Genomic DNA, 10,394 nt, shown 5'->3' on the forward strand with positions numbered 1-10,394 from the left:
ATACTTGAACTGACCAATGAATGAGTGACTAAGCCTTTTTGAGTTGAAAGCTTTCAGTTCTGTAGAAAAAAAAAAAAAATGAAAGATCTAAAAATCTCTGATTGCCCTCACCCACATCTGTCTCAGCATCCCTATTTCCTCCAATGTTTTCTATCTCAGGCTTTGTTTTCTGTCATAGAGTTTTACTTATCTACCTATTGATGACTGATTTCTTCTCTCTCCTGGTACATTGTAACCCAGTAGAGTAGGAACTATTCTCTTAATTCCTTGTACCTGAGCGCATTGCCAAGCACACAGCAGGCTTTCAGAAAAGATATTTCGTTTACATAAATTAAAGAAAAAAAAAGATTATATCAAAGAATTGTAAAGTATGGGACAATAGGTGGTCTTCCCAGTGGGATTCCTTTCCATAGGTGCACTTTTGAACTAGGAGTGTTCAATGCTGGCAGGAAGGAGGAATTGCTGATGAAATCTCCAGCTCCTAGAGGAGTTCTATCTCCTGGGACCATAGCCCACCTTATAGGATTGTGAAGATCGTGTTTTAGGTTGAATATATGTCCTTTGGGGCTTCCCTGGTGGCTCAGCAGTAAGGAATGTAGTAGACACAGGGGACTCGATCTCTGGATCACGAAGATCCCCTGGAGGAGGAAATGGCAACCCACTCCAGTGTTCTTGCCTGGGAAATCCCATGGACAGAGGAGCCTAGTGGGCTATAGTCAATGGAGTTACAAAAGAATTGAATACAACTGAGCGACTAAACAACAACAGTAACATGTATCCTTTTCAAGTATTCTAAATTAAGTAGTGGGTGGTTAAGGCTATTCCATTTGCTTTAGGGAAATTCAGGAGAAGAGTCAGCCCTTTAGATTAAACACTAAGATCCTCTAGCATCTCTTCCAAGCAACAGAACAGGCTCAGGGTTTTCAGTAGACTCCTCCAATGTATCAAACTCTTAGAGTTACAATCCAATGTTTTTATAGATAAATTTCTTCAGATTTTAAATAAGAATTTCTTATTATTCTTATTATCCCAAAGCATAATATATGAACAGCATTTATAAAGAAAGTGAATATATTATTTAGTAGTGGGTGATAGGCTGTTGTAAAATTACATGTGCCTGTGTAAGTGTATACACTTAAGTATGTAATATATACTTCATGTGTGTAATGTACACATATGTGTATATAAAATTGTGTATGTGCATATATATAATTGTGCATATGTAGATATACAAAAAACAATTAACTTTAATATAGCAGGGAATTTTACATGGTATTTTTTTCATATTATACAAACAAGGAAACTGCTTAACATGCTTAAATATATGATTAATTTCGCTTAGCTAACAAGGAGAAAATGTAGAACATTTCCTCAGAACTCCAATTACAGTCTCATAATAAGCAATTCATAGTTTCCCTGTTAGAAGATTTGTAAAGCATAAAGACCCAAAATATATTTTATTAACAATATGTAAAATCCTTCATTGGCAAGCAATGAGGTTATAAATTTTTTCTGTATACCAGTCAACATAGTCCAATTTGCCTGAAATAAATCCAGGTAAATAAAATAATTTTAGATTTAATCGTACTGGTATGAGAGAAGATCCACAAGCAATGAAATAACTTAAATTATCCTAAGATATTTGTTTATGGTATCTCTACTGCATTAGTATGAATTTTGTTCATTATAATAGAATGTACAAAGTTCAATAGTCTCTTCCCCCTGAAGAATATCTAATGCAACTATGCTAATTGTGCCTCATATCAGCAAATGATACATGGAAAATAATGACTTTCTTTAAAAAGATCACTTCTATTTTTTCTGAAGTGTTGTTTTTGTACCTTAGTGTTATATTTGTTACTCTTAATGAAATAAAAATAATTGTCAATAAACAGAGAGAAATGATACTGGAAGGTCAAAGAGTGATGCTACTACCCCAAATTTAAATAAGTATTTTCTAGTAACAGTAGATCATTTTTTTGTATAAAATATTATTTTGTAAGTGTGAAAAACAATAATGAGATATTATTAGTTTAGAATTTGTGGTTTTTCTCTTATGAATAACAGAGGAATACAAATAAATGTATAATAAGAGCAATGGATTAAAATGACTGGTGTAAATTTCTGTTTATTACTTAAAAGTGGATGCCCTTGCAGAAAGTGTATACTCGGTACTTCTGTAAATAAGTACACCATTTTGAGGAAAATGTCTTAATGGCAGCAACTTGAGGAAGATCTGCTTATTGTAACATACAAGTTCACTCATGATTTCATTGTCAGAATGTTTGATATATAATTTAATGAAAAGTATAGAATATTTACTTTCAAAATATAACACAAAGTAATGAAGCATCTTCGGATAAATTTTCTGCTTCATAGTTGCCTGTTTTACTCATCACTGTCACATATTCTCCATTTAGCAATTCTGGCTAGGCCTTAGTAGTGGAACCCACCACACAGTTGAGTCTTCTGGGTGCAGAATAAAGACCTGGTAGTTTTATGGCTGATTTCAGTAAAGCAGATATTAGAGCCAGCTGCTTAAAACATATAGAGCCTAAATTTGCACAAATGTTATAAAGTTTTTACATGTAGAAAAATGACTTAATTTTTGTAATTTTTGAGTAAATTCCAAAAGCCTACTGCTAACCTTATGGACCAAAATATGGCAAGAAATTGAAAAATTCTATACAATTTCCTATAACCATCCTGTATTTCTTTCCTGATTAACTGTTGGCTTTGGTCTCATATACTAACATGAACACTACCATGTATTCAGTTGGCTCAAATCTGATACATAAATATTCAATACATATATATATTTGCTATGCAAAATCTTATAATTAAATCTCTTCAAATGTTGCCATATTGGTGAGATTCAGAACCTGTAAATTCTTTAGTCATTATGAGTAACAAAAAACATAATTTTAATATTTGATTGCTTTCATTTCTTTCTAACATACCTGTTATTTCTCAAAAGAGATAAGGCAAATAAACCAAGGCAAATAGGATAGTAATAACATTTTACATGAAGAAAATTAATCAATCAATCATAGCAATAGAGGTTTCATAACACCTATTAAGTCATCTTGTCAAGCCCTGAGGGTTGGTATAAGATTGTCATTGAAATCTGCTTTCTAGTTCTTTATCAAAAATAGTTCCCCAAAGTGTCAAATAGAAGAGTATTTCTTCTGATGGATTAATGCCTGATGCTCAGAATAAATGCTATTAATATTCATTGCAGAAGAAATTTCAGTGTTATCGCAGTCAGAGATGATTTGAAAATATTTTTGTATGATTGCTAATAAAGAAATCAATAGTTCTAAAGACACTTATTAGTGGATAAAAATTCCCCATTTTGAAGGGGAATTCATTAGAATATGTGAGGGTTTGTAACAGTGTTTATTTATTCCTTTGTCTAAAGACACATTTCAGACACTGCAGGCATCATTCTACCAAAGCTCTGGAAAAAAAGCATTAACAATAAATATCAATTTTCAAAACGCAAAAATGAAGACTACAAAATTGAAAATCTGTAGGCAAAACAGTCACTAAAGGCCAGATTAATTCATAACAAAGAGTGGAAATTGAGAGACCAAAGGCCTAATGCTCTCAAAAGTTTCTTAACTGGCCTCAAATGAAAGTATTATATAGTGCTGCAGACAGAAAGCTTTTACTGGCTCAGATAAGAAACCCTTACATTGTGTGACCCTATAGGCCCCAAGGATGTGTGGGTATCTTGTTTCCATTTCTGCACCATTAACTGTTATATAGTTCCTGGCTAACACTATGATTTACGTGTGAACATTTCAGCTTTTCTCCCTTAAAAATTCCTTTTCTACTATATGTCACATATTACTTGTGGTTTAAGATGAGATAATTTCATGTTAATTTCAAGTGCCTCTTTCATCTTAGTATAACTACTGTAATTTTACTGATTTTTTAAAAACTACACGATTTCCCTAATCATCTAAATTTTAACTGATATATACTTTAATGAATGTAAATGTTCTTTCAAAGTAAAATCTGAATAAAAATTATTTAGTTTATCATATTATAAACTTACATAGATGGCTGCAGAGTAAAATAGTTGTGGGTAATACCAATTGATTACCTTTGAAATAATAATAATAATGAAAAATCAGATTAAAATAGTCAATCTTCAATTTTAGATTTCTTTTAAAAAGTGTCAGCTATGATGTAGGGGCAGTGTTTCTGATGAAGTAGAGCAAGGAGCTTGGTACAGTTTGTCTGTATACAAATGGTAGGAAGGACATAGACTCTCGCATGTTGATGTCACTCCTGCCAAACCAATGACATGCCAAGCACATTCCCTGAGGCTGTCAGTCTTTGTGGACTGGTATGTTCTTCCCTCCATCCAGGCTGTATCAATAATGAAATGCTAGGCTGGCTTGCTAGGGGAATTAAAGAGGCATTGGGAAACTGTTTACCACTCACAGACATGCATGTTTATCATATATCATACCATATCATTTTAAATCATATCATAGCAACATTTCCTAAAATTACTTTTACTTATATATGCTTCAAAATTATTTTCCAAAATGATTGTCCAAATAGATATGTTATATATAAACATGCATAAATATTTATATTATTTCTTTAAATATTTGCAAATAAAACTAGATTCCTTTTTTCAGGGCACACAATTTATACAATTTTGTGAATTCTCTTTAAGAAAAACAATACAAAATTATAAATGAAAAAATAGATATGAACAAATATCCATCTAAATAAATAATAAATTACACATTTAAAAACTGACAAGTTACATAAATATCAAAATATCCATAAAATATATTTTTATTAATTTTCTGCCTGATAGTCAATTATAATACTTTTGATGCCAGTGTTATTGGCAGCATAGTTTTTGACCATGTTCTATATGACAGTGATTTTGTCATACTTTCTACAGAGAAAAGAATGACAACCAGTCTCTTTTTATGTAGTTGGTTGGAATTTATTTTCTATTATTTTGTTTGGAATATATTGTATAATGCATGTGATTTTACAAAGATATATGCTTACTATTTGTGGTAATGTATTGGTTTATTCTATGCTCCTTAAATGGAGAAGGCAATGGCACCCCACTCCACTACTCTTGTCTGGCAAATCCCATGGACGGAGGAGCCTGGTAGGCTGCAGTCCATGGGGTCGCTAAGAGTCAGACACGACTGAGTGACTTCACTTTCACTTTTCACTTTCATGCATTGGAGAAGGAAATGGCAACCCACTCCAGTGTTCTTGCCTGGAGAGTCCCAGGGACGGGGGAGCCTGGTGGGCTGCCGTCTATGGGGTCACACAGAGTGGGACACGACTGAAGCCACTTAGCAGCAGCAGCAGCAGCATGCTCCTTAAAATTCTAAAATTTCCATTTGTGCAATGTCCAGGCCAAAAAAAAAATTAAATTAAATTAAAGATGCTATAATGCATTTCTAATTGTCAAAAAAGGCATTATCAAGTATCAGTTCAGTTGCTCAGTCATGTCCGATTCTTTGTGACCCTATGGACTACAGCACACCAGGCCATCCTGTCCATTACCAACTCCCAGAGCTTACTTAAACTCATGTTCATTGAGACAGTGATGCCATATAACTATTTTAAGTGTATTTCTGAGAAAAAAATTATCAAGTGTATTTCTTGAATATATACATTATCAAGTGTATTTCTGAGAAAAGGGAATTTCTGTTTAAAGTAGGTATTAATGTGAATCTAATACTAGCAATTGTATACATATAATTGCTGGAAGAATTGTCATCACATCAGCTCCAATCTCTTCTCAAACCTTGTTTCTCCTCCATTATCCACATATTTCAAGGATTCTGTTGGACATGCTGGTATTACAATCTGACCTGTGGCCTTGATGATAATTGATGGACTGTCACTGTGAGTGGTAAGAATATACACTGAAGCCATTTTTACTCTAGAACAGCCAGCAATAACCCTCTGTACCAAGTGGGTTTGAATCGTATAGTTTTCTCACTAAAAAAAAAAAAAAATAAAGTTTTCTCACTAAACCCAAACTAAATGTATCACAAACTCAATTTCTCCTTTGGATCACAAAATTCCCAAGGCCACTTTAAAAACATATACAGAGGAAACATGATGGAGGGTAAGTCAAATTGGAATGTGACAGAGGTTTTAATTAATTACAGTTCAAATCGCTTGGTTTTGAAAGTTTAATAAGACCTTGTCACTTTATAAACACGCTGTCAAGAGCCTTTTGCAGGCTTAGCAAAATTATGTGCAAATAAAGGAGGCTGAACTCAAACTTCATTAGCTCCAGAGTAAACTGTGCCTCTATTTGCAAAGGTTATTGTGTTTAGCATATTGACACTCAATAGAAATTGAGTATTTTTCTTTGAAATGAATCTGTGCATACATCCTCAATGTCCAAGTCTTTGTGACCCCATTGACTGTAGCCTGCCAGACTCCTCAGTCCATGGGATTTTCCAGGAAGGATTACTGGAGCGGGTTGCCAATTCCAAGTTTAGGAGATCTTCCAAACACAGGGATTGAACCTACATCTCCTGTTGTCTCCTGTTTTGCAGGCAAATTCTTTACCACGTGAGCCATGGAGGAAGAAATTTATTTGGGATAGCTTAAGAAGGACAAGGGAAATTTTTGTGCAAAGATGGGTTCAATAAAGGACAAAAATGATAGGGACCTAACAGAAGCAGAAGATATTAAGAAGAGGTGGCAAGAATACACAGAAAAACTGTACAAAAAATATCTTCATGACCCAGATAATCACGATGGTGTGATCACTCACCTAGAGCCAGACATCCTGGAATGGGAAGTCAAGTAGGCCTTAAGAAGCATCCCTATTAACAAAGCTAGTGGAGGGGATGAAATTCCAGTTGAGCTATTTCAAATCCTGAAATATGATGCTGTGAAAGTGCTGCACTCAATATGTCAGCAAATTTAGGAAAACTCGACAGTGGCCACAGGACTGGAAAAGATCAGTTTTCATTCCAATCCCAAAGAAAGGCAATGCCAAAGAATGTGCAAACTACCACACAATTGCAGTCATTTCACACTCTAGTAAATTAATGCTCAAATTTCTCCATGCCAGGCTTCAGCAATATGTGAACTGTGAACTTCCAAATGTTGAAGCTGGTTTTAGAAAAGGCAGAGGAACCAGAGATCAAATTGCCAACATCCGCTGGATCATGGAAAAAGCAAGAGGGTTTCAGAAAACAAAACAAAACAAAACAAAACAAAAAAATATCTATTTCTGCTTTATTGACTATGCCAAAGCCTTTGACTGTGTGGATCACAATAAACTGGAAAATTCTGAAAGAGATGGGAATGTCAGACCACCTGACTTGCCTCTTGAGAAACCTGTATGCTGGTCAGGAAGCAATAGTTAGAACTGGACAAGGAACAACAGACTGGTTGCAAATCAGAAAAGGAGTATGTCAAGGCTGTATATTGTCACCCTGCTTATTTAACTTATATGCAGAGTACATCATGAGAAACACTGGGCTGGAGGAAGCACAAGCTGGAATCAAGATTCCTGGAAGAAATATCAATAACCTCAGATATGCAGATGACACCACCCTTATGGCAGAAAGTGAAGAAGAACTAAAGGGCCTCTTGATGAAAGTGAAAAAGGAAAGTGAAAACATCTGCTTAAGCTCAACATTCAGAAAACTAAGATCATGGCCTCTGGTCCCATCACTTCATGGCAAATAGATGGGGAAACTGGAAACTGTGGCTGACTTTATTTTTCTGGGCTCCAAAATCACTGCAGATGGTGATTGCAGCCATGAAATGAAAAGACACTTACTCCTTGAAAGGAAATTATGACCAACCTAGATACATATTCAAATGCTGAGACATCACTTTGTCAACAAAGGTCTGTCTAGTCAAGGGTATGGTTTTTCCAGTGGTCATGTGTGGATGTGAGAGTTGGTCTGTGAAGAAAGCTGAGTGCCGAAGAATTTGTACTTTTGAACTATGGTATTGGAGAAGACTCTTGAGATTCCCTTGGACTGCAAGGAGATCCAACCAGTCCATTCTAAAGGAGATCAGTCTTGGGTGTTCTTTGGAAGGAATGATGCTAAAGCTGAAACTCCAGTACCTTGTTCCACCTCATGTGAAGAGCTGATTCATTGGAAAAGACTCTGATGCTGGGAGGGAATGGGGGCAGGAGTAGAAGTGGATGACAAAGGATGAGATGGTTGGATGGCATCACCAACTCAATGGACATGAGTTTGGGTGGACTCCAGGAGTTGGTGATGAACAGGAAGGCCTGGTAGGCTGCAGTTCATGGGGTCGCAAAGAGTCAGACACAACTGAGCAACTGAACTGAACTGAACTGAAGAAGGATAGCTGTTAACAGCTCTGTAAGTGTTTGGTTTGGTAGAATTCACCTGTGAAACCATCTGGTCTAGAGTTCTCTTTGTTGGGAGATTTTTATTACTGATTTAATTTCATTACTGGTAATTGGTGTGTCCACATTTTTTGTTTCTTCCTGGTTCAGTTTTGGGAGATTGTACCTCTAAGAATTTTCCTACTTCTAGGTTGTCCATTTTATTGTCATATAGGTTTTCATAGTAGCACGTTGATTGTGTATCTATGGTGCCAGTTGTAGTTTCTCCTCTTTGATTTCTGATTTTATTGATTTGAGTCCCTCCTATTATTTTTAATGAGCCTGATTAACAATTTATCGATTTTGCTTATCTTTTAATCTAACCAGCTTTCAGTTTCACTGATCTTTTCTAATTTTTTTAATCTCATTTATTTCTTTTGTGATCATTATGATTTCTTTCTTTCTAATAACTTTATGTTTTGTTTGTTCTTTCTCTAGTTACTTTATGTGAATGGTTAGATTGTTTATTTTAGATTTTTCTTTGGGACACAATAAAAACAGTTTTAAGATGGAAATTTATAGAGGTTCAAGCTTACCTCAGGAAACTAAAATATTTCAGAGTCAGGTATATGGGTTATGGGCTTCCCAGGTGGCACTAGTGGTAATGAACCTCCTGCCAAAATTAGAAGATGTGAGAGATATGAGTTTGTTCCCTGAGTTGGGAAGATCCCCTGGAGAAGAACATGGTGATCCACTCCAATATTCTTGCCTAGAGAATCCCATGGACAAAGGATCCTGGCAGGTTACAGTCCATGGGGTTGCACAAAGTCGGACAAGACTGAAGTGATTTAGCACACACAGGAAGCAACTTAGCATGCATGCATGCATATGGGCTACAGCCCACAGGGTCTCAAGGAGTCAGACATGACTGAATGACTGAACACACACATACACAGACACATGAGAATAGAACCATGACTATATTTCTCTAAGCTTTGTGTTACTTCTTTTCCAATGTATTCTAGTTTCCAAATTGTATTTGCTTTTTTATTGTTCTATAACAAATTACTACAAATTTAGTAGCTTTAAAAACACCCACTTATTTGGTCACAATTATGTTGTGTTCTCTGCTCAGGATCTTAACATGGCTGAAATCAAGGTGTTAGCCAGTTGTGTTCTCATCTCCATGTTTGACTAAGGAAGGGTCTCATTCCAGCCTATTCATATCATTGGAAGGATAGTTTTTCATGGCTACAGGACTAAAGCCTCCATAAACCAGGGTCTAATCTCATTTCTTAGAAGTGACTAGCATACTCTCCATCTTCAAAACCAATAACAACATAACAGACAACTAAATCCTTTTTGTGTTTTGAAACATTTTTGACTTTCCTTCTGCAACCAATTGGAGAAAACAATCTTCTTTTGAAAGGGTTCAGAGGATTAGGTTAGGGCCAATCAGATAATCTCTATTTTAAAAAAATTATCTCTATTGTATAATATAACCTGACAATAAGAGTCATTAAGTTGGGGAGCATATTAGAATCCTGCCTACTGCATACATCCTTGAATTTGCTGAATCTCTATTCACTGATGTTATCAAAGTCCTTTTTTATTTCCAGATTTAATGTTATCTTTCTTGGAGAAGGAAATGGAAACCCACTCCAGTATTCTTGCCTGGAGAATCCCATGGATGGAGGAGCTTGGTGGGCTACAGACCACGGGTCGCAAAGAGTCGGACACAACTGAGCGACTTCACTTTTCACTTTCACTTTTTTCAAAACCAGCTTCCCTGGTAGCTCAGAGGTTAAAGCGTCTGCCTGGAATGCAGAAGACCCGGGTTCGATCCCTGGGTTGGGAAGATCCCTTGGAGAAGGAAATGGCAACCCACTCCAGTACTCTTGCCTGGAGAATCCCATCGAGGGAAGAGCCTGGTAGGCTACAGTCCATGGGGTCACAAAGAGTTGAACATGACTCAGCTACTTCACTTCTTGAAAACACTTTTGTTCAACAAGTTTGATACCATCTTTATTGAATTTCTGTCCTGTCAACTTGTGCAATG

General features: G+C 35.8%; 1 non-coding gene across 1 annotated transcript; it reads left to right on the plus strand.

The window, feature by feature from the left end:
• The first annotated feature begins 10,121 nt into the window (after window positions 1-10,121).
• On the plus strand, window positions 10,122-10,193 carry TRNAS-GGA (transfer RNA serine (anticodon GGA)). The gene has a single exon. It is a non-coding gene; the product is annotated as a tRNA-Ser (tRNA).
• The last annotated feature ends 201 nt before the right edge of the window (window positions 10,194-10,394 follow it).

Source organism: Capricornis sumatraensis, chromosome 7 (assembly GCF_032405125.1).
Source record: "Capricornis sumatraensis isolate serow.1 chromosome 7, serow.2, whole genome shotgun sequence".
In the NCBI taxonomy this organism is placed as follows: Eukaryota; Metazoa; Chordata; class Mammalia; order Artiodactyla; family Bovidae; genus Capricornis; species Capricornis sumatraensis.